This window comes from Cyanistes caeruleus, chromosome 8 (genome assembly GCF_971803275.1).
Source record: "Cyanistes caeruleus chromosome 8, bCyaCae1.hap1.1, whole genome shotgun sequence".
Taxonomy (NCBI): domain Eukaryota; kingdom Metazoa; phylum Chordata; class Aves; order Passeriformes; family Paridae; genus Cyanistes; species Cyanistes caeruleus.
Genome location: NC_141708.1, coordinates 27354876 through 27380755, shown reverse-complemented (window position 1 = coordinate 27380755; position 25880 = coordinate 27354876). Strand labels below are relative to the sequence as shown.

The window sequence follows — 25880 nt, the reverse complement described above, 5'->3', positions numbered from 1 at the left end:
AAATCCCACTAGGAGAAGGCCATTTGCTGACAGAGATTGTAGATAGCAGGTGTTAAATTACTTACTGTCCATTGCCATGAATACAAATGTATTAAGAATTACATTCTGAAAAATAATAAACCAATAAAAGAACAGCATTCAAACTGACTCCCTGGGAAATTATTTAAACTAGCCAAGGTAACACTTCACAGATCAGAGCTGTTTCCAGACTGGCTGGGGGATGTTTGCCCAGCATGTCTTTCACATTACATTAACCTATAGCTAATATGAGATTTCTTACAAACACCATATTTAGCTAAGCAACTTAAAAAAAAAAAAAAAAAAAAAAAAAAGAAAACCCAAACTACAAACACACAGAGGATCCCCTGCAAATAAGCAGGTAATAACTGTTAATTATTCATGGTGTGCAGTTACAGAGGAAATGGAATCCCAAGTCTGCTCTTATGCACATACACAAAAATACTAAAAACCAATCCTCTTCTGCACATAGGGGTATAGACAGCATATCAAATTTGCTTGTCACCATATGAGAACTATGTTTTTCCCAAATGGTTACCACTGTGATAAGCCAACTTCAGGTTCCCACTCACTCCGATAACACAGCCCACAGCACCGCCCTAATCAAAACAACACATTCAAGTGCCTAAAGCAGATAATTGTATGGATAAGCTTCCATTGCCTCTTGTGGATAAAAAAGTGCTGCAGCTGGGTGGGTATCAGTTGTAATGCACAGGTGTAACCTCTCACAGAGCAAGCTACATGCAAAGAGTGACACCAACAGAACATCCATCAAGGCGCGGGCTTGTTTTATTTTTGAAAGGAGTAGGAGGGGAAGAGAAGGCACTTAGGGAAAGCATTTGATGTTATAAACACATACAGGTTATAGCTGCAATGTCCCTCAGTAAGAGATCACCAACTAGAACCTCTTCCCTGTGAAGGTGGCAGTGCCTGATGTCTCCCTGGTTATGCTGCACAGTGCCTGACATCATTGTTTCAGCACATCTTAACTTTTTGCCCCTAGAGGTATAGAAATCTTTACAGAAACTGCTCACATATTTCTGCAATATCATTTTTTAATCTTGCACCCAATAAATATTTGTTTTTGTTAGTGCCGCTAGCCGAGTGGCATTTGATAAACAATGAATACTGCAGCAGAGTTTTCTCATCAATCAAACTATGTAAAAGGCAAATCCAGCAATTTAATCTCCTGTTGCTGCAAGCTGTCTAAACACAGTGGTTTTTAACAAGACAGTTTTGTTCCAAGAGTACACACTCCATCCAAGTCTTGTCATTCATTTGAAAAATTAGATGCATGATTCCCAACCCCTGGGAAACACAAAGCTATCTTACAACTATCCTTTAGAACTGAACTTCTTCTAAACAGAATTGAAATGATCCCTAACACAATAGTTGTCAAAGCAGAAAAATAAAATTTAAAATCCATCAAATGGTTTCTTAAATGGTTTCTGATTTCTTAAACATTTTCTTTGTTGGGTGGTTTTGTTTTGAGAAATGTCCACACTCTAATTTTGAATTTAAGCAGAGGTCAAACAACTCAAAACTAATTCCTAAGTCACACCTATTACAAAGGCATAATGTTTTCAAAACAAAACAAAACAAGAAACATGCGTTTTCTTCCTCTGCTTTTCTAAAGCAGAAGGGAACTCCAAGTACTGGAGTCACTTACAGATTATTTTTAATCACAGAGGGTCAAGAGTCTGCTTTTAAGTGACCAGAGCATTTGCTACTGACACTGGACTGCGCTATTCAAACCGTGTGCAAACTGTTGTGATGTGTCCCAAGTCTGCCCTGCAGGACAGAGATGCTCCTGGGTCTAGAAAATCATCCCAAAGCAGACAGGAAAGAAGGCCATCAGAGAAATCTGAGGCAGCCTTCCAAGGAGCAAAGGGGACAAAGACTCAGCCTAACTCAACCTAAAATAGTCTCAGTTTATTGCAAGGATTGTATTCCACAGCCGCTGAAACTGAGCAGCCCCTTCAGTCCTAAAAGATACTTCTCTCCCCAGGTTATATCACAAACTCACTAGGTCTTCAGATGAAGAATCTTCATAAACTAACCAATTTTTTCAATTTGTCTTAAGCTCAAGTTGATGTTCATTGTGGTGTCATCAACTTCTGATAAAGAGAGCTGGTGATGACCAAAAGAGCACCAAGCAGGTGCTCAGAACTGACAGGTTCTGCTGGATTCAAACTGAGGATCTACCGTGGAAGTAAAAGTCTCTCTACGATTTTATTAATCCTTCAAGCATCCCCATGTGCCTATTCCTTCTTCTCCCGCACCTGCAGTAAAGAGAAGTTAGGAAAGGACAACAAAATACATCATTCATGCATTATGTAGAAATCCCTTTTATTTTGATTTGTAAAAGTTAAAATTTCTCCTGACCTGAAAATGGGAACCCAAGACCTCCTGCATTTTTCATCATGGAAATAACTGTAACAGATTAACTTTTTAATCCATTTCCCTTTTCAAACAAATTTTAAAATGTCAAGTATTTCACACTAAATGTACTGCTATGCAGAACATTTCTATCCAAGAATGACAGAGTGTCTTTGAGAATAATTCAAAATAAACAATCCATTAGTGAGAATGGCATCATTTCCTAAGGTGTTAACTAACTGGAGAGTGAGTGCAAAAGCTGAATTTCCATTTAGCAAAACAGGAAAGATTAATTTCAAGCATCAAATTTATTTGCCCCTTTCTGGAGAGGCAGGAAGAAATTTAGGTGAAACAAAAGTCCCATGCATATACAAGAAATTTTTTCAAACACTTCTTTTCATAACAGAAGAAGATCAAGTAGGTATTTTGACTTAATTTTCACAGTTTTTCAGGGTATGGATGCAGAAGTAGTTTAAGAATGCATTGAGAGGGGAAGGAAAAGAAGCCCATAACAAACTAAGAAAAGCCCTATTGACCTTCATCCCCATCTCATTTGCAAATCAAAAAGGGAAGAATGAAGGTGAAAAAGAAGGTCTAGAAGCAGCCAAGTGAAGTAGGATTGTTCTGTGCTACCTGGGACAACATTGCTTGTCTATCATCCGGGAATATTCCCCACGGTGGCAGGCCAATCACAGGTAATCCCATTTAGGGTCTACATAAATACTGAGTTCTCCAGATGACTTTTATTTCTTGCACTGAAACATCCCAGAAAAAGAGACATCCTAGGTGAAAGAAGACATAGGAATTACTGTCCTAGGAGATAAGACTTCAAAATCTGGAACCATCCCAGGACCCACATTCATATTCTCAATGGGACAGAACTCACCACCATTACTCAGTGCTGCAGGAATCACTTCTCCAAGAAAGCCCCGATGCAAGAATGATCACCAACCTGAGAATTTTGAATTCTGCTTGTAATCCAGGTCTCTTTTCCTTACTGTACTCAGGTAACATTTTAACCAGCTCACAATGTGACAATGCATCTTGAAAGTGATTCTAATCTGGTCAGGCATCTGAAATAGTGATTATTTTGTATCCTTAAATTTGCTAGTACAGTCATACACACTGCCAAGAGCTAGACAGGGTTTGTCTGTGTAACTAGGGAGAACGCACCATCTGACTGTCTCAAAGCAGTATTTGCAAGGTGTGTTTTCCTCTTCCCCTTGATTCAAAATAAAGGTTGCAATCATAAGCCTCTATGAACCTTATTTCACAGTGAATGCAAAAAAGTAGGTTAAGGCATGATTAAGCTTGTACAGATAGGCTCACAAATACCCCATGAAAAAGAGCTGAATATGAAAAAAGTCCATTCTTTTTCATTGTTTAGTCTGATGATCCACTCACTACATAAAAGCATAATTATTTTAAACAAGCAAACAAAAAGTTATTTAATAGAACACAATTATGAACCTGAGGACTATCCTAAAGAACATTCAAAAGGGCAGAATTGGACAATGCATTTGCCCTTTAGCACCTTGTAATCCATGCAGCACAAAGCTCATTCACTTTAGTATAACAGTGCTTTTTTAATATAGGAGGCATAAAGAACAGAATGAAAGAGACCTCAATGTTCCTGACATGAACTGGCCAGCTATTACCTCAAAAACACCTTTACCAATGTAAACAAGCTTTTTAAGAATTTAAATGATAAAGCATATAAATATATAAGCAATACATATAAAAATATAATAAAGCAGCACACAGCTTCTACATGTACTGAGTCTCATACAAGGATGAGATTTTTCCCAAAACATTAAAGAAAAATTTCAACCATGGGTAGCAGTGCCAACTGTCCCATACTTACATACTGAGTACAATTAATAAAAGTTTGTTAATTGAAAGCCACATGAAGTTAATGCTGACCTTTCTTTACAAGGTAAAATGTTTCTCTAAGGTCCAGACCTCTGCCCCAGCCAGAGGCTGGCACAGCTTTAAGCAAATGCTAAATAAGCCTCCATAACTTCAGGCTTAGCAAACTATTTCTTTTCTCAAGGGAACGGGTCACAAGTCCCTTTCACCTCTAACAGCAGCAACAAACAAAAAGTGCATTATCTACCAATACCTGCAGCCAGCCCTATTCACACTGCTCTATTTGCCAGACAAGGAGGTTTAAACCACGTTAATTAACAGCAGCAGAAAGCCGCTCACTGTAAAGACAATATGAGGTGTTCCAAAGGAACACTGAAGTCTTTCAGGTGTATGCAGTGATGGGCTCAATTACAGCAATGCTGCATGCTCATCCTGGCATCAGAAGTCTCATGCAATGGCTTGAGGATACAGCCCGTGCTAATGGCACAACTGTCCTGCATTTTGTTAAAATGGAGGACACAGTTTTAATGCTCTACTCTCCCTTAGCTTTTTTCATACAAACAGCAGGTCAGAAAATAAATTCAGGGACAGGCTGTGGAAATGCAACAAGTGGAATTGGAATACAACATGGGGATGCAGTTTGTTATCTTACCTATGAGCATCTTAGCAACAACTCACATTCCTTAAGTGATAGCTGTGAATGCGATTAAAACTCTTCCCTTTCCCTCATGAGAAATATCTCTGCCTTTTTTCAATTTCACAGAGAAATTTCTAAGCTCTGGATATGCATCATTTAATTTATCCTTCCTTGGCCAAGAAATAATGCTCTTCATGATAAATAGCTTCATAATGTAAAATCTAGTAGACATGGTACAATTCTTTAATGGAGTTACTCACTGCAGGTTCCCTAGGGAGTGGCAGCCCTACCAGGTGACAGCTGTCATCTCTATTCCCTGGCACTGGGCAGGATATCAATCCTGTAGCAGTAACTATTCGAGAGCACTTTACCAGCTACACAGATTTTTGAGCCCCCAGTGCACTCAGGAGGGATTCACACTTACTCTTATCTTTTTTTCCTCAGAGCTGCAAATGGCACCAAAACACAAACAGGAACGGGATTAAGCAGCAGCTGAGCACAGATTTTGTATTTGAGAGAAATGAGGAGTCCTATTAGGCAAATATAAAACTACAAACTGAGTTGCACAGGAGTGAATTTTCAAGAAACACAATTAGCTCTGTGGAGAGCACAAACACAAGTACCTGGACAGGCTAAACCACGGCATACTGGTAAACAGAAAAAATACCTAATATCATAGCTAGCACTGCCAGTGCCTCAGATCTGACCATCAATATTATATATTCTCTAGGACTGGAGAAATTATGAACAAAAACCGAGAGACAAAGGATAGGCCAACCTCATTAGAAAGCAAAGTAGCTTGCATTCAAATGCTCCAGTTTTAACACCTGTGACCTGCTGAGCAAAGGAGATAGCTGGGAGCATTAAATACAAGCCCTTCATACAGTATAAGCTAGAATTCTTGTCTATCCTTGTCAAATTCTCTGCAGTTATATCCCTTAGGTAAAAATATCCAAGCTAATATAAGGTAAAAATGAAAAACAGTGTTAGTTCTTGTGTTGCTTAAGCAGTTAGGAAGTGTAAATAAATGTGATAATTTTGGGAGATTACTAGCTCAAAGTCCTGTGTAAATCAGAACTATTAAGTAGTTTCATTATCAGTATAGAGACTTACGTTTCCCCCTTTGTTGCAATTTCTCATCTTGAATCTTCACTACCCGGCCCTCATCTCCCTGTCACAATCTGCAGCAGCCAAGTGATAAGGTTCTTTGTTTACCTTCAAGAACACCAGTTGTTCATCTGTCAGTGCTCAGGTTTTATCACTGGTTCAGTGGCAGTGAAATTGAGTTCTGGGAGGAGGGAGCCTGCATTATGTGAGAACAATTAGATGCAAGGACAGCAGTATTTTTGTGATTGAGAAGTCAGCTTTGAAGCCAGCACTTACTATCCATTGGAATCAGCTGTGAGCATAGAGGAGAACCTGATGACATGATGATGAACAGGCTGATGGCACACTTCCTTTGCACAGAGAGCTGCGAATATGTTCAGTGTACCTCAGATTCTGCCTGTATCCCACATGTGCTCTGCAGAGTAGAAACAGTAAAACACACATTACTTTTCAAGCCACATTGCTCTCTGCAGGAAAGCAAGCAGTTCAGTAGGTATGTTGGTTTGTTTGTTTAAATATATTTGAAACCAGAAATTTTCACCTGTAGCTTATTTGAGGTTTTTGTATGGAGTTAATTTAGTGGGTGAGTTCACCATTGAAGGTGTAAATGCACTCAGGTAGACAAAGGTGTGACTATAAAGCAACTTTAAGAAATTAAAGCAGCTGTGGGTATAGGATGAAAAGGTAACACAAATAAATTAATAAGTCCATATTTACAGGGAAAGAAAAGGCACCAATACATGAAGGAGGATCATTCTCAGATGAATAATTTAATCACACTTTTTGCAGATGACCTGTGTAAACCAGGGGAAAAAAACCCTAAAAACCCAAAACCAGGAAGACATATATTCTGAAATGTAAAGTGAAGATACTGAGTACTTAAATAAACACTTCCTAGTTCTTAAAATGCTTGAACAAAATTGGAAAGCAAGAATAAACAAAAATAAAACATTTTTTCTGTTTCAAATGCAGTAGTCTCATAAGCTTTAAGGGAGCTCAGCCCTGAGATCATTCGATTTCGCTTTCTCCTTATTAAGGAATAAAATAAAGTTATGATACAAGTTTTCTTGCCCCCAGTACCCAAGACATTTCATCTGTTCTAGAAAGACAATAATTTTTATCTTAACTGCAAGCTTATGAGATTCATATTGCTACAGTTAAACACAGAACACCATCCTGTGTCAGTGGAATGGTAGGGATGAAAGCACCAGAAATGAAGAGCTTATACTACAGGTGGGATTACTAAATCAATGGCATCCACCATCACATGCTGCTACATCAAAAAAAAAAAAAGGCTGAGTCCTCACAGTGTAATTAGGGGGGCTGTGAAATCAGGATCACTGCTCCTGTCTGCTGAAGCATTTACTGCCCTTGCACTTCTCACATCTTACAGGTGGATTTATTCTACCCTCATCCTGCAGAGGGAAACTGAGACACCAAGCAGAGTAAATCAACCCCTGAATGGGACAGAGGTGCTTGGAGGCTTGATTTGGGATCCAGGTGAATTCCTTAACCTGCAAACAAAGGCTTCCAGCTGCTCTAATTATGTGTATGTACCCAAACCCACACTAAGGAACCCACTCAAGAACCCTGATGCACAATGTGCATTTAAGGTGCACATGCAGCGATTCAGTTTAAGCAACATGAATATATCAATGTCAGTGATAAGATGGGAACAGTAGGACAAGACCTGCAACACTTGGTCCTCATTTAAAGAGCAGTTGCATCAGAATTCAAGCTAATTCTTCTTGTTAGCATTTCCATATAATATATCCTGATAACTGGAAATTAATATTCTTCAAGATGGAGACACTAGGCTGTAATTAGTTAGAGAACTACTGTCACGCTAATTCTTAAAATCAGTGACACAGAATATTTGCTAATTGGACAGAGAAGGTGCTGAGCTAAATGAGGCCTCAAAGCAAAGCTTCCATTGCTCTTCTTGAAATCATTAAGGACAGGGGGAAGGAGAGTCTTGCCAGAAAAGCATGTTCTGTTCAGACAAAATGTAATGCGTGCAAGGACAGCACAAGACTTCCTCTGAAACATGACTGACTCAGCAGAGCCTCTGCAGAAAACTTTGGCAGCATCTTAAACCAAAAATTGAAGCCCTTGTTTGATTTCCTTGTAATTAAAACTTCCACATCTGCTATAATTTGGCCTTCCCTCTTTTCTGCACTACATCAAGGTAAACAACTAAGTAATTATTACAGCTGCTCCCACAGACATATAAAACACTTACCTCGGGTAACAGATTTTGTTAAAATTATTGGACTGGAGTTGTCATCTGTTACTATATTGCAAAAAATCTATGTCTCTCTTACATGCAGTATAGAATAAAAAGCTCAGTAAAAGCATGAAATACACACTACTAAAACAAACTTTTATTTTCTACAAGTTCATAATCTGGTTGTCAAATGACCAGAGTCCAAGAGAGCACCTGACATGCTATGCAAAATTTGAGCTATTCTCAGTTTAGAAACAATTTTGTCTCTTTGCTGAGACTCAGAGGTTTTTGTTTTATTATTATGGTAGCTAATATGAAACCTGTATAATTACTTGAAATTTCTTCCTGCTGCTTATTCTCCTCACCTGAAACCACATTCTTGTGCCATACCAACCTCAGTGGTTCTGAAAAAACAGGAGCCTCTGAATTCTGAAACAATGAATCTCATCACCCTGAAAATCTATTTGACAACTAAAAAAAAACAAAGTGAGGGGAGAAAAAGTAAAATAACAGTGTCTGGAGAATTGCAGCTCAACAATATACTTTTCAAAGTTTACCAGCAGAAGTCAGTCACTCTGTCAGGAAGTTCCTGTCTGTGTTCATGTCTGAGATACTGAATGGGATTGCTTCACAGGTACTGTGGAAGAAGCCTTACATGAAGGTACATCAAAGAAGCCATAACTAAAATTCAGACTGGATAAATTCATTAACACAGGGACATACTGAAAGTTTTCCAATTTAAACAATGTTTTCTTCAAACAGAACATAATAATCTCCTTCTTCTGCTTAACAACAGCTAGAATAGCCTGTATGAATGCAGGCTCCATTTGGTATTGCAGTAGCAGTGTGTGAGCTGTTCCAAGAGCTGTAGAGTGTATCCATATTGGTAAGTGCCTTTTTGTGAGCATAAATAACATACATTTTTTAGCAGAAACGGAAGAATAAAATGTATCATCACAATTTCCACCAGAGTAAAACTTATCAGCTAGACTAGGGAGAGGGATTAACTGACAGGAGAGCTATAGATAAACATCTCCTGAACCACACATAGTGCCAAGAAATTACGAGAGGAATATTGCACTCTGAAATAGGGAAGAAAAAACTCCACCAAAGCCATTATAGCTATTGCAATGATTCAATAATATTTGGTGTGTGCAGTTCAATTATCCCACTGCCAAAGTAAGTAATAAAGTAAGTAATAAAAAAAGTAATTTTACTCTCACAAAACCTAAGTAATCAAACTTGAAAAACTGAGATAGAGCAATTTTAAAATTAACCCAAAAATCCAAAAGATTTTGTGTGAATTTCCAACTAATGAAACAATAAAGCTGCTTTTGTTCACCACAGTGACTCTATTTGGACTTGATCACTGCCTTTCACACCAGTTTACCAAATTTTGGCATATGGTCCACCCTTAGTGCCAACAAAGGCTCCCTTCCACGTCTCCTCTTCCCTCATTAGTTAAAATCCAGAGCTGAGGAATAAATGGGATGTGGGAACCTTCAGACTGAGCGAAGTTCAGTGGCTCCCAAGACAAAGTCACTGAACCACAGGATCCTTCCCAGCAGGCAGCTGCAAGGGCTGAAGTCACTGGAGCTGTCATGGGGCTGCAGAAGGGTGGCCACTTGCAGCTGGGTCATGGCAGGGGGTGCACAAACACAGGAAGACACCAACCTGCACCTGCAGCTTGCTGTAAGCCCAAGAGCAGCACTGTGAAAATAAACAGTTTATTTCATGGAAAGGGATGTAATTACATAACTTTCCAAGGAAGGGCTTTCAGAAGCAAGGATGCACCTTTTCTAGTGTGCATCTTCCACTGCACAAATTCTGGATCATAAAACTTCAGAGTGTAATACAAACACAAAAGTAATTGTATAGACCTTCCTTCAAGGCAAAGGATGATAAATGACCCAGCAAAGCATTCCATTGTTGCAGAATACTACACACACTCCAACACACAAAAAAAAAAAACCAACAAACTATGGAGATTAAAATTCTGAAAGAAATGTGGAGCTCAGGAAAATGAAGCTTAATGAGCTACCTCACTACAGGCAGTCTTTGTACCTATGATTAATTTGATGTTTCTTCTCACATTTATTTTAGGAAGGGGGAAAATGGCTGTAAGTAGTTTTCTAAAAGGTGAACATCAAAGCTTTTCAGTGATACTATCTCAGAGACAAAATGTCTAACACTGTGTATTTGTACATTGGTGAACAATTAGCAGTAGGCTTTATAGTAAGACTGATATTTTAAAAAATGGTATTTTAAAAAATTAAGTGCCTTGATTTTTGAATAACCAATTCAGCATCTTCACTAGGAACTGTTTTCTGAGTGTTGGGGCTTTCTTCCCTGGTTTATGGATCCTGGCAGCAAGTCAAATTGAAACTTGAAGTACAACTTTCAGAAACCTCAACAAAAAATACAGGGAAAACCAATAATCCAAATTTCAGTGCTTCTCTTCTGTATTGTCCTATGCTACACTGAGCTTGTAAAGTAACAGATAGTGAACAAAATTACATTCTCAGCTGCATTTCATTTGCCTTTGCAAAGACATCATCTCCTACAACAGAAAAAAGGTGAAGCAGGCCCAAGGATCTGGCAGGTAAGTGAAGGATGAATTACTTTTATGATGATGAACTGAGTCTCTTGTGATAACAAAAATTAATGTTTTTGTTACCACAAGAGTTAAAAATGTGGTGTGTAGTGCAAGCTCACTCTTGTGATGCTAGTTAGACATTGATGCAATAGTGCTGTCTCTGGGTTTCAGAGCTCAGGCTCTCAGTGTGCATTGCATTACACAAACACAGCAGCTTATGGATCCTGGTGCTCCTACCATTGTGTCTTTAGTGTGGATGGGAGTCACAGCAGCTGCAAAAGCCTGGAGTAGGAGGAGCAGGAAGAAAATTCTGGCCCAGACACAACCACAGACATCTGTAGGACATGGCTGTGTTTCTAACTCTGCTGTTGGTCACTGCATCCCACAGAGAAGAAAGGAGGACAGAGAACTTGACAAAAGTCTTCACTGAAACATGATCTGTAATAAATACAAAGCTACCTGGTTCTCTAAGTTTCTTCCCTGCATGCAGTCTGGTTTGCTAGAACTCTTCCTTTGGTCTTTTATTTAGCTAGTTGATAGAGATTCCACCAGCACCAGAGTTTTTAAATCTTCTCTTCTTCTCCTTCAGACTTTCTACATCATCCAACAGAACTTTCCCCTCCAGACTGAATTTTACTAGAATGGAATCTGAAATTCAACATTTTGCTGTGAGAATTTAAGCTTGTCTTAAGTGAACATATCTGAAAAGCACTTAATGCCTACAGCTAGCCTGAACATTCATAGTTCCTTTCAAATGGCCTTTCTTAGCAGCAAAGAGAGTTCTCTTTTACCAGAGTACAGCATTGGCACACAACCACCCACAGCTCACCTCTAAAGAGAAGCAGCATTATTCCCCCAGAGCTCCAGGGATGATGTTATTAGAAGCCTGACTCCCACAGCCAGTACACTGCAACCTTAATAAACCATGCATTTGCATCAAGGGATTACATCCATGAATGCAGGGGAGTGGACTCATTTAATAGTCTTTCTCTACTGCTAACTGCTCTGATCCCTACAGCAATTCTGCACTGCAAAAACACAGCTACAGAATGACAAATTGATGCTTGCCTTCCTTCTAAAACAAGTCATTTCTGATTTTATGGCTACACCAGATGCATTTTCCTCACTTAGATTTAAGGAGGACAGGCTGGTTATATTTCTCTCTATTTTTGTCAAAAGCTTTGTGTTTTGTACTGGCTGCCTCAGGACAGGGCTGATCTAATTCTACAAACTATGGTTGATCTGTTTTGCTTTTGCTGAGCAATAGCTCACAAAAATAATCTCTGTGATCCTGACTGCAGCAACTGGGCAGGATTAGACAGTCAAAGGTCTGACATACACAGGCACGTACCATTGTCTTTAATTCCGTGTGCCTCCATTATCAGATGGTAATGCAGATAATCCGCCATTTGAATTTTAGATAAATAACTCCTTGCCCCTTTTTTCTTTTGCATAACTAATGTAGTTTTACCCCCTCTGCATGAATGAAAATACATTGAGAGCTACTACTGTGAAAATAAAGCAGTCCCTTTATTTGGCTGTAGGGTGCCTGATCTGAAGAGCCTCTCCAGACTATCAGATGGCATTAGCTGGCAACATTCTGTCAGCCTCAGACGCTGCCAGTGGCAGAGGGAACTGGAAACTCTCAGCTCTCATGCCTCCAGAAAGGCTCTCACTCACTTGCACAGTCATGCAGAGGCGCACTGGTGTATGCAGGAGGGTACTTTGTACTGGTAATGCCTCTGCTGTCTCTATCACACAGATAAACAGCTCCTTTCAGGGTACGGAGGCACCAAATTAATTGTCCAGAACACATTTTTAAGCCTCTTCCTCTCACAAATTCAAAGTTCTCCATCTCCTCAGTGAAAAGCTGTATTCTAAATTTGTCCTACAACGGAGTTAGGCAGCCACATGTAGAATTTTGCTCTGTAACCATATCTGTACCCAGCAATGTAAAAACAAGTGAATTCCCTTGGTCTCTTTGCTTGTGGTGTCTCAGTACAGGAAAGTGGGACCTTACAGACTTAGAGCTGCGCAGGTCCTAAAGAAACTTTTAATTGCAGAGTGAATATTCAGACAGAATGAAGATTGTGGAGCAGATACAGAGACACTTCTGTGACACTCAAGTGGCTCAGTCTTGTGGCTTTCATTACTGACCATTTACCTTTTTTCCCAAACTGCCAATTCTATCTATTCTGATTTAGCACAGAAACTACTATATTCTTTCTTCTAGTCACAAGGGACGCTTGTAGACCTTCAAAACACACACTATCAATTCCCAACTGACTATTTCTGTTCCTGTTGTTCCCTCACTATCTAAAAGTTCATTTCCAATCTCTCAAACACCACAACCTCCCTCTGGTCCTTCACTCCCCCACTCAGAGTGCAATGAGCCTTTGAGCTAGAGACTGAAACATCCTTCTGCAGTCCTAACATGTGCCTCTCATTTAAACCATTCTTTTCTCAGCTTCAGCCCTCAGATAGGTGATGTGATGCATTTATATCTTTGGGTTTTTTCTCCATTCTTCTTGTTGCCTGCAATTCCTAGAGACCTTTTACAAACTCCAGGCCTCAGAACATCTCAGCTCCAGGTTGATGTAACTGCAACTTGTCTTAAAGAACTTCATGCTTTATTGTAACTCCCCTGTTTTAAGAGTTAAAAGTGCCTTTTCCTTTTCCTTTCGTATTTTTTTTTCTCAAAGATTTCCTTTCTTTCAATTACTACTGGATTCTGACAGCAGTTATCCTATTTTATTTCACATTTTACAGCCAGGTATCCTGTCTTAAAATTCAAAAGAGGTGGTGAATAGCTTCCTCAAGAGTAAAAGCTTGGGAAGGTACCCTGTTCTCTGGGTTTTCTTCTCTTACATCCTTATCCATTAGAAAACTTGACCTTTATTTAAAATTAAATTAAACCCCTTGTATTTGAGACAAAATTTAAACATACAAAGCAATTTCATTGCACATGTTTGGAAAGCACGGAAAGAGAGGCTAAGATACATCTTGGGTTTTCCTCAGAGCTTTCTTGGAATACAAACAATAAAAACAGATGTTTTCTTTAAAAAATGCTCAAAGAACATATACATATAGTTCCTTTGGCTTCACCATCTGAGCTGTGCAAGAATTCCTAGCACTGTGGCAGCAACATAAAAGGAGGGCTGACCATTAGCACCTGGAGTGATGAGCACACCAGTTCTCCAGCACTGAGCACAGCAACAGAAGCAGAACCTCGACAGAAGGAACCTCTGAGAAGCAGAGCTGGTGCAACTATGATCTGACTACAGGGCTCCATCCTCCACTCTTGGATATAAGGTACAGCTGGATCAGACTGCAAATGATCTGAGCGAGGCTCTGCTTAACAGATTGCAGGCAAGAGCCAGGCTCTGCAAGCATCAGCTTCCCGAGCAAGCGATTTATGTGGTTGTGCTGAATACAACACAGTGTTACAGAGTATTCAGATGAAAGGCAACATCCACTGTGGGATAATGGAGAATTACATACTCCAGCCAGCTCCAAGTCTATTTCCCTAGAACTTCAGGAGAAAAATTTGAACCCCTGAAGTCACAGCAGTTACACTCAGGTTCAGTCCAGATTTAGGCATCGGTTAGGATAAATATGCTTAAAAAAAAATCCAAACACCAAAAATATGTCTTGTAAAACAAATTTTAAAATTAACTTTGGGGTATCTTTTCTTTTCTTATATCATCTATAGTTTTTTCAGGTTGTTTTTCCTGTTGTCATCTGAAATCTATGTATTTCCTGGATTTTTTTTCTTTCTTTGGGAAGTGAATACACTGATTTTCTCTGTATTTATTCATTAATGAGAAGTTTTTCCAAAATGGCTGAAGGATTTAACCATACAAATCTTTTTGACTCTCTAAAGGATTAGTTTTCCAAAATTCTCTAGAGGCTTTTGAAAACTCTAAATCCCCAGACCTACAATAAGTCTGCTTTGTGTACTACTGTGTTTTTATTTCACAATTGTTCTACTGAGCTGGCTTACAGGCATGCATATCTGCTGATCAGCACATTTTAAGGAATCCTGGAGAATACACATAAAATTCTCTTTCTCCTGTAAGGTAATTATAAGCATCAACAACAGAAGTTTATGTGTTTTATGCTGCCCAGCTCAGATGTAAGTAAGGACAGAAGAATTCGGGGAACTGACTCTGAAAGATCAGCAGAAGCCATGAGTGAGTGGGAGAAATGTTTCATTGGATAGTTTAAAATCTCCACACATAAATCAGAGGGAACTGTGAGCTATCTGGAACAGAATATTAGCCACCTTCAATATATTTCCTATCACACAGCAGGGCAGCATTTTGGATCAAATTTACCCTGGTAAACATACTGAAGTCCTCAGCTCTACTGAGCATTTCAGATTAATAATGATGAAGAGGCAGGTGAAGCGAATCGTAAGAGATGAGAAAAGGCCAAACCATTGCACTTTTCAGGTTCCCCACACAACAGAGCTCACCAAGAACAGCTGTGGTGTCAGCGCACAGGGTGAAATAGTGGCCAGGTGGAGGTGGCTGGAAAAACCTGGAAGATGTCACGTGGGATCATCCACACATCGTTCCTAGTGTAGAACATGAAGATACCTTTCATTCCTTTGTGTCTCAATTTTAAAAACTGATTGGCAGAGCTCAGCTCAGACTCACTGAACTCAGTCTGACTGCCATATCCAGGTTCATGACTAGGTCCACGAAGATTAAAATTTTTCTCTTCCTGAGACATATATGTGTTTTTCTCCAAAAGGAACACCTTGTAGCACAGCTTGTACATGTGTGAATATTTGGAAGTCCCCTGTTAGAAAAACATAGAATGAACTGTTGAAATCATGACTTTAACTCAACGGGGTTAAAATCTAAAAAAATGCATTACAGAAACAGATCTGCTGAAGGAACAGTCATTTGAGCCTAGAAAATCATGACTCAGAAAGCTGCACAGCAATGGCAAACAACTCCCACTGACCCTTGCCCATAATGTTTTAGGCAATAGAACAATATGCAAACCTAAAGGAAGCTGGTTTTCAAGAGAAAGGTTTTAAAAGGACTTTTATTCAAGAATTATGTCCTATGTCAGTTAAAATTGTATACAGAGTAGGTGAAAGAAGCAAAGGTGAGAAAAAGCTGCAGGTAAAAAATTATTCCAGTCTAAGGAGGCTATAATTACAAAGTGAATCACCACAAATACACACTGAATATGTCCATCATTACCTGCCTTCTGGAGTGAATGACTGGGTGATCAGATTAGTAACTTTCTCTTAAAATCCTGATTTTCTGTAGGCTACATAGAACTCAGCATCTCTGAATAATCTGGAAAAAAACTCATCTGGCGGCATCAAAAATAATACAGCCTGAAATGGCAACTTGTGCTGGTAAGCTTTCTTTAAAAAAAAAAATAAAGAAAACATAAACCACTTCTTACTTTAGGGTCACACTCTCTATCTTACATCCTACAGCTTATGTGAGATCAACTTGAGTTTTCTTTTTTTCTATATCTTTTCCTAATTACTGGTAAAAAAATCTGGCATTCAACTCTGCTTCTGATCTCCCAACTTAAAATATTGAATGGAAATAAGTAACGATGTATCTAAGGAAATTATTATCAAGCAAAACCAACAGGCAGGTGACTGCAGTGAACTGCCCCCCCGGCCCTGGCCAGCTAGCCATGATCTAACAGAGAATACATCAATTGTAAGGTCACTGAGAGACAAAGGAAACACCACTGATATTGATGTAAGGGGAAACAAGCTTAGGGAAGTCTAATTGTTAGTCCAGTCAGGACAATGAAGAACTATTCAAGTGGGACAGGGCCCACTTCGTGCCCTCAAGTCTCCTATGAGACACAGAGGTCCCACACTATCAGTGGCCATGCCTGATTAATCACTTACTCAGCCACTCATCTGCAAATGACCTGAGCTCTGTAATTGACCACAATGGGACCACCAGGTTTCCCCTAGTTGTGAGCAGTTATTCAATGGTCCACTGTGGCATTCAGCTGTCACCCACCCACCAAAGAAATCCATTTTGCACTACAAAATGCTTTGTGATACTTCCTTTAAAATGTATTCATGTGAAGACACATTTTGTGAAGAAAAATCCTTAAAAATAACCACAATAGAGAAGCAATTGAAGTGAATTAATTTTACCTGATTCAACAGGCAGCCATTATAATTACAAAACCAGCCCAGCTTGCTATAGAATTCCCTGTTGATACTTTTATCTTGAAGAGGGGTAAAGAAAGAAAAGCATTTAAAGGCACCTTATTATCTTCCTGATTGCAGATGAGGACAGGAGCTGAGTCCAGCTCTCAATACATGCTCTCTTCAGTAAGTAGTGTATCAATAAAAGGAGCAAAATGTGACAGAACTCGCAAGTCCCAAGAGTCTTGGTTTAGAAGCTAGTTTCACCATTATAGGCAAAAAAGTACATAAAAAACCAGCAAAATACTCAAATTGGAGTAGATTCAGGAATTTAACCTCCAGGTTAATTTATCTACAGCTCGCTCAAAGTCGGTAGGAGTTTGACATCACAGCTGATATCTAAGCTTTGAACTTGAGCATTACCGCCTTTGATTTAAATGCTACCTCCAATACCACTCTCAAGAGAGTTATGTCATGGAAATGAAGGTTTATGTCACATTTACTTATTACAGTACAAAAAAAATAAATACAATGATGCTGTCTTCCAAAGTACAGTTGCAAATTAAATTACTCTTCTGAAATTATCTTGAATTAAATGCTTGTTCTAATCTTGTGTGTTCTAAAGACCTTAAGGTAGTAAAATATGCTCTTTATCACAGTTTCATGAAGAATGCAAAGGAAAAATAAATCCTATGATAAATACATGGCAGTAAAAGGATAATGAAGCCAATATAGAGCAGCCTAAGGATTGAAACTGGCCAGGGAATAAAGAGCAACAGACCAGTTCATAGTTTCCCTGTCCCTTGTGGCATTAAATCTTTCTTGAGAGAGAAGTTGCACCTACCCATTTTCCTAAAAGAAGGATGGATTACTGGAAGTGATAGGTCAAAAGCAATTTATATACATAGCTGTCTAAGAGTGTCACATTTTTTCAGCCTATTCTCTTAATGATGCAACATGATAAATACAGTTACTGTATCTATTTTTGCCAAAAACACAAGAAGTATTACAAATTTGATATGAGAGAGTTAAAAACAAGTTACTCATCTATGTGAGAAAGGGAACATCTGCCTTAAGGAAACTACCAACCAACCAATTTTCATTTTGAAAATGGTCAGACATTATTCAAGTCCAAAACATAAGAGAACATAAAGGTAGGCATCAGATCCAATGTGAATTTTCAACACTCTTCTGATGTTATAGCAGAACTTAGCAATAAAAAGCATTGTGCTCACAGACAGACTACATGTCATCATACTGCTTAGAGTTTCCCATTTATTTATTTTTTGATAACTGAAAATTCATTTGAATTTGGCTACAGAGTAAAAAAGTTTTCCCTGATATGAAGCATCATTCTAACTATAAGTTTCTGTTTCAAAATAAGAGAATACTACCCAAAAAAATAGTAATTTTAAAACCCTATATATACCAGGGGGAAAAAAAAGAAATCAGTATGATAAATTTCAGACCAAATGTTTTATTTGAGCTATAAACCACTAAAGAGATGCTCTTGCAACAGAAATTGGTGTAAATAATACTGAGTAATAGCAGCCCTACCTATACTGGGTAGAAAGGATGCAGCTTGTGAGAATGCTGAGGCAGAGCTGAGTCATGCCCTGTCCCTGCAACTGCCCAGCAGAGACTCAGTGAGCACAAACAAGAATGTGCAAGTGGTTGCCTGAAACCTTTTGGCCAAGGAGAGAGCAAACCACAGTCGGCCTATAGACCCAGGGCAGTCAAGAGAAAAAGTCTCCCATTGATTTTAAGGGCCTTGTGTTCAGCTCTGCAATGTTTGTTTTCATGTAACCCAAGCTATTCTGCAAGTTTCCAGCCTGGCCAAACTTCTGAGCATGAATTACAATGGAAACTGGAATGCATTCAAATGCTATTGGCTCTTCAGAAGTGGAGCCAAATTCACACTAAAAAGCACTGTTTGACAGATAGGAATATGGTGATTTACCAAAAACTGTATAGTATCAAATGGCAATGTTAAAAAAAACAGAATTCTGTTTTCAGGCCAGGAGAAAGAGCTGGAATAGCAATCTGAGCCTGTTCCAGCCTCACGAAGTGCAGACTATTGTCAGGCTTGCAGCACATCCACTGATAACAGAAAGTAGAAGTTTCTACTTTCTGTGCAGTTTTGTTGTTATTTAAAGGCTCTTTTAATCAATAAGTTACTTAGATGTGCAGTTTTCCAGCTTAGCCATAGAAAGGTAGCAGTGTATTTTTCAGCAGAGTATTTATTAAAACATTTCAGCTTTCTACCTTAGAGCGTGCAAACTGCTGTTACATAATGTTTAATACAATACATTTCAGTACTTTAAACTGGTGTTTTACTTCTGAGACCCTGTAGAGGGCATTAGGAAACACAAACACTACCTCTTCCCAAGGCCTACATTTCTGGGATTGTAATAGGAGCAGAGCTAATGAGGAAGGAGTGAAATCCAGCAGATACACCCACTTCTTAACACTTCTGTGCATACATAAAGTAAAAGAATCACCATCTTTCTGCTGCCAGTAAACCTGCCAGATATAGTCGTGTCTGGAATCCTTCCCCTTGACTTGAAATAATTTTTTTTCACTTGCTTTCAAACGTGGAGTTTGTGTACGAGTTTGCTGCAATTAGGTTCTGCAAGCCTCACTACTGATATTCAGCGCAGTAATACCAAAGCAACATTTCCCCTCCCAATCTCATTATTTTTCTCTTATTCTTTAGTATTTTCTCCTGTTGCAGGGCTTACTCTAACTTAGGAGTGTGTTTCAAAGGTGCTGCCTTCACTCAAGTTATTGTCCTTCCCAGTCCATTGAGTGGGACCAAAGTTTCTTCTTAACCCCTGGCTTTTCTGTTTGATTGCAAAGAAAAGTAAATCACTGTAAGACTGGTGTCCATCCTGAAGCGTGGTAATAACACATCTGTACCTGAGAAGACATCCCCATGAACAGCCACCTGCTTTAAAATGGGTCCGAGGAAGAGGACAGGCCTGGACAAAATGATGGTGGGGTGTTTCAGTTATGGAAAATGGTCTTTCCCCCACCACAGGAGTGGATGGTTTATTCTTATGAAAACCTGAATGAAATCCATCAGGGATCATCAAGGACAGTGACAGCTCCTTTTTCATCTCTCATAAATCTTCTAATCCCTGGATGGTCTGTTACTTGCATAAGCAAAACAGACCAAGCTGTCAGAACCTCTTCCTATCTTCCAAGAGTTTCAGAACAGTTGAAAGTTGCAACAGTTTCAAGCTTATTCTCATTCAAGAGCATGAGGAAATACAAGGCATGATGGGAGGGGCTGTCTTTACAATAGATTCATGCTGAATTTATCCAAGTGGAAAGCTGCATGCCTCTTTTTTTTTTTTTTTTTCAGAAGAGTGTCTAATCGGATTAATTTCAAGGCTGTGAATGTGAGTTACCACGTTTTCTTCCAAGCAAGGCAGAAAGGACCATAGTGCTGGGCATTATGGGGCTCCCTGCCAGCCAGTTCTGCTTCATGCTTCTCTGCCAATTAATCTTACAATGTCTGCCCCAAACAAACAGGTTACCCATGATAAATGAACAGCTAAATGCTCATTTAGCATTTCTGTATCCCCTTTTCACTTGTTTTTATGCTATGGAGCTGGCAATTCAGACACAAGAGGTGAAAGGTAGGAAAGGGACAGACACAAAAAAATCTGCACCACTTCCATTCTTATCCCAAAAGATCACCTTAGGGAACACCTGCCTGAATTCCCCAGGAGCAGAAGAGTACAGGGAAGGGGAGAAGCAAAATGAGCCAAGAGGAGCCGTACAAAGGCAGCTGCCACTGGTCTGTGACCTATAGGCCACACAGTATTTAACGCTAAAGGAAATGTGTGTTCGCAGCTATTTCTCAGCAACTTCAGTCTGAAGGACATTGTAATTTATATTAACCATAAAAGCTGGATATTGCCTTTTGGGTTGAGAGGTGTGCAGAGTGGAGGAACTGAGGTATTTCATTTCAGCAGAACAACTGCATTGAGAGGTGCAGTCAGTGGCCATGTCAGTACCATGTTCCCTGACTAAGCTTTGATGAAGATCTCAGCCTAGAATTTATAAAAATTGCATGCTGGAGATTCAGAAGGGCTTAACAAAGGAGAAAAGAATCTGTTGTTGAACCTAATAGTAATAGATGTTTGCAATTTAGAGAGTCACTTAACAAGGTATAGCTTTTGGAGATTTTTTAGGTGAGCAGAAAGGAATCAGTCTGTGCTACCTACTCAAGCATTCTCTATAGAAAACATCAGTCTCAGTCATTGAAGTGAAAATTCTTTGAGTTACATTTCTGCTAAACAACATCTATGCATGATAACATTTTAGTTATGAAGACACAGGTCTGAAAGGCTTAAAAGCTCTCCACAGCAGCCAGATGTACCCATCTTTTATTGGCTGAATTTCCATGCCTGCTGTTTCTCATTTCAGAATCTATGGTTATCACAGAAAAATGTCTGCTTCTTCTTTCTGCTCTGTACCACATGTGACAAAAGACACTGTAAAACCTGTCTGGGCAAGTATTTACCTCTTCCCATCCCTACCAGTTCCAATGAATCTCTTTGAGGACTGCTATAAGCCTGATAAAGTGTTTGCCTCATATATTGATATGTACCACATCAAATTTTCAGGAAGTATTGTAGTACAGCTCTCAGACACCATCATTAATATAATCTGTCCTAGAGGCCTTTTAGTTTTCTGCAGGACCTCTGTAGCCAAGTAAGAAAGTAGCTAAGAAACTGTACTGCCTCTGTCACAGGATTCCACATAGGGTCAAGTCAGCTCAGTAGGAAGTGATTCTTGACTATTAACCATCTTTCTTGGAACCTTCTTCCCTCCAGGACCTTATCCCATGGCTCTGTACCAACCAGATCCCCGAAGAGGCCAAACTCTGCTCTCCTCAAGTCTGGGGCAGTGACTTTCCTGTGCACCCTTTTCACTGCCCTAACACTTCAACATTCCAGCATGTCATGGTCAGCCAAGGCTGTCCTGGGGCTTCACATTGCCCACCAGCCCCTCCTTGTTGGTGAGAACAAGGCCCAGCATGGCACATCTCCTCATTGGCTCCTCTGTCACTTGGAGAATGAAGTTACCATCAGCGCATTCCAGGAACCTCCTGGATTACCTCTGCTCTGCTGTGGTGTTCCTCCAACAGATATTGGGATGGTTGAAAGAACACATGAAGACTGCGGCTGCCTCTTCCACTCAGTCTTCCTGGTTATCCCTGTAATGCCACTATCCCTACTCTCCTTTCATCCTGACCCGTCAGCTCTCAGCCAGCTCCTCATCCATCCCCAGGCAGACCTCCGTGCACTCCAGCTGCACATTAATGTATGTAATGCACAAGCTCTTCCTTGTCTCCCTTGCTTGTCCCTCCTGAAGTACCTGAATCCTTGCATTCCAGTCATAGGATCCATCTCACACGTCTGTGATTCCACAGCCCTGCAGATCTATACACATTTCTAACTCCTCCTAATTATTCCCAATGCTACATGAATTTGCATTGAGGCATTTAAGTCTAGCCCCCAGTGAAGCTTTGGACTGGCTGAATTTCCTTTGTGCTTCTCTTCAGTGGCTCTCCTGCCAACATGTGACCCCTCTCCAGGCTCTGGGCATCTCCTGCTGGCCCTGGCATTCAACTGGTAGGAGTGGGATGGGCTGAAGGTCCCTTGCCACAGAAACTTTAAAGCCCTGCCCACCAGCTTGGCAAGCCTGTGACCGATGATGCTCTTCCCCTTCTCTGACAGATGGAGCCCATCTACCCCCAGCAGACCAGGTTTCCAATCAGAATCCCATTTTCTAGAACCAGGCCTTTTCCTTGCCGGTGCAAGCTTTCATTCTCCTGCATCACTGGTGCCTCTTCCTCCCTCTCTCCCTCTTTCCTGTGCCAGCAGGAAAGTTTGGATCTGTCTGGCTGTGTGTCCACTGCACACTGAGCTTGGAGCCAGCTCTCCAACTCCTTCCCAGCCTCCCGACATGACTCGGCCATCTCACCACCTCCTGCAGCTCAGCCAACTGTTGCAAATATGTAAATTGTAATTAGAAGGAAGTGTTAGACCAGCCACATTAGCACTGATGTGGCAAACACACTGCAGCTTGATTTACACAACAACATTTTGACAGCACAATTATGTCAGTTAAAAACAGGGGGACGAGCACAGCTATAGAATCTTAGCTATGACAGAGCTGACAAAATCACTGCTGTTGAGTTCACACTGAATCTAACATATTTTCCTCTGAAGCAGAACTAGACCTGTACAGGGACTGCTCAGCTGGAAAACGAGCTGTGAAGGCAAGAAAGTATAGCCAGGGAGCAATGACGAGCAATTGGAAGCAGTACAATTAGCACACATGGATCCACAAGAGGATGACCTTTTCTGAACCTTCATAATTTTCACTAGAAAAGAAACTCCTACTGAATTCAGTAGGCTATTGGGTCTATCTAAAGTTCACACTGCAACTGGGATGAGTCCTTGATTGTAACAATTAAATTGTTATTATTAGGAACCTGGCACAGCTGCAACCAAATATCCCAAATGCAGCCTACTAACAATCTTTCCTATGCTTTCAAATGCATATAAAAAGTTAGTAACAGAGTGCTTTATTATCTAAAAACATACAGGATAAAAAAGAAGTGACTCAGCAGAAATAAAACCTCTGATTTAAATTATTGTTATTGTGCTAACATTTGCCTCACAGTCCTTTGAGAAATCAGGCTTTGCATGAATATTTTGTATTGTGAAATCAATGAAGACAGCAAGTTCTTTTTCCAACATGAAGAGATCGAATCCCTGTTTTAAATTGGGAAAAAGCTTTGACATTTCAAGAACAGTACAGTTTGTACTTCTAAGATGAGATGTGAGCGGTATGAATTATGACTCTGATATTAAGTAGTTCTGGTCCATCTACTACTGTCCTCTCAAGAGCAAATCCAATTTCCATCTCCACTGAAGTTAAAAAGAAGACTGAATTAGAAGCATGTTTCTTCTCCAATTCAGTTCTGTTTAAAACAGAACAGGAGACTTAAAAATGTCTTGGACAGAGGGCAAGGAACTATGTATAACTATAGCAAAGTCAGTGGTATTGTAGCACAAAAAAACAAACACTTGAGAATTAAAATAGAAACTGCACACCTGGATTTTAGCAGGGAGCCCTTTCCCTTCCCTATGTAATGGACAGGAATAGAAACACCACAAAGCAAGGTGTGTATTCCATCTAAGTTGTGCCTAATCACAGAAATTAGAGAGCTTTCAGCAGTGAAACTCCTTAAGAGTCAAAAAACCTCCTAAGCTTCCAAAACTGAGTAAAGGGACCAGTTAAAAGAGTTATTCCTTTCTACCAATTTATGTATTTCCACTGGAGTCTTTCATCTGCAATGCAACTGCATTTTGACAAAGCACTGCCCAGAAACTCTGTCAGAGCCCCATCTTCCCTGTGGATACACCACAGCAGTCACCTCTATGCTGCATATCCTGTTTTCTTCTCAGGTAGTATCTTCTTTCTCCTACTCCTTACTTACTAATTGCTTAAGCTCCAATCATCACACCCTCCTTAGGTCCTGCTGTGTTAAATTAGGCAATTTTCTGGTTTATGCAAAGATCTTGAATGATGATCTAACCACTACCCAAATCAACTAATTGGGGTTTTTGTGAGTACCCCATCATTTTATTTGCACATGTGCAATGAAGAATCTTTTTAGAAGCCCAAACGATAACAATCCAATTTTTTTTTGTTTGTTTTGGGGTTTTTTTTATTATTATTATTTTTTGGTTTTTTTGTTTCCTTTTCAAGGAAAACTCCATCGAGGTGAGGAGTGTGCCCTCCTCAGCCCTGGTGCATCCCTGGGGCCCAGGGTCATGTTTAGTTTGCAGTTTGATGTTTACATCCTTTTGCATGAAATTCACACTTATTGGAACAACAGTGTTTGATACTGAAGTAGCTGCAGCTGAATGGACCATGTAATTAGGCATGGATTCGCCTGTTGGCAGGCACCCAAGAACGTGTGACACCAACCTACTTTCCTAGCTGTCTACTATGGGTATCCAATAATGCCCAAAATAATCTCTTCTAATCTCCACAGAAATAAGGAGGGCCACAGTCCTACTCTGGGGCAGAGGCAACACACCACCTTCAGACTGTGAATGTTAACATGCAGAAACATCTCACTCGTTTTGTCTAGTCTCCTAAAGAAAAAGGAGAATGAAAATTTCCAAACAAAAGAGTGAAATAAACGTATTTCTGTAAATATTAGCAAAGCTGGATACTTCAACTGTATATAAATATTTTTCTTCTTCTTCTTCACACCAGGAAAGCCAGAATTCACAACTATCTTTCCACAGTTTCAGCTCTAACAGATCATTGTTTTTGTTTTTGGTTGAGGGAAATCTTCCACAGGTAATTCACAACTAGGTGTGTCTAGTATGCTCCAAACACAGCCCAAGAGAGCAGCAGATGAGCAGCTTGCTCATGGCCAGCTCACAAAAGAAAATGTCTTCTCTACCTGAAGAGTTTTATCCTGAGTTCTGACCTTTAAAGAACACGATGCCTCATTTCTGCAATTCGGAAATTAAAATTTCAGTGCGTCACCCCCTGGTGGCTACCAAAAGCAAATATAAGCAGTGAAACACCTGGCCGTGGGTGAGCCTTTTGGGGTCACGCAGGGTGAGCTTAGCACGGCCCTCCTCAGGGGCACGGCTGCCCATGCACGGGCGTGGGGCTGTGCCCGCCCACCCTGTCCCCAAAACACGGGGGAAAAAACACTGGCCAGGAACTGCAAGGGCCACGAGGCGGCGAGAGCCCAGCCTGCTCACCCGCCTGATGTACAGGGCTCGGTTTACCTACATGAAGAACCTTCTGGAAGCCCCTAGCCCCCGCCCACCCGCCTGAGGAACCT

The 25880-nt window shown here is 40.0% G+C and overlaps 1 long non-coding RNA gene across 4 annotated transcripts; it reads right to left on the bottom strand.

Annotated features, from left to right (window-relative positions):
• Positions 1-789: 789 nt before the first annotated feature.
• Positions 790-25880, bottom strand: LOC111931571 (uncharacterized). Of its 4 annotated transcripts, XR_015290166.1 has the most exons (9): positions 25488-25880; positions 16053-16222; positions 15311-15639; positions 11293-11481; positions 6287-6425; positions 6017-6206; positions 3284-3470; positions 3031-3179; positions 790-2300 (listed from the first exon to the last, which is right to left on the bottom strand). It is a non-coding gene; the product is annotated as an uncharacterized LOC111931571 (long non-coding RNA). The 4 variants fall into 4 exon arrangements; XR_015290169.1 differs by lacking the exons at positions 11293-11481; positions 15311-15639; positions 16053-16222; positions 25488-25880 and adding an exon at positions 7318-7457 and having other exon boundaries at positions 3031-3205; XR_015290167.1 differs by lacking the exons at positions 790-2300; positions 11293-11481; positions 15311-15639; positions 16053-16222; positions 25488-25880 and adding exons at positions 3571-3619; positions 6552-7225 and having other exon boundaries at positions 2687-3179; positions 6119-6206.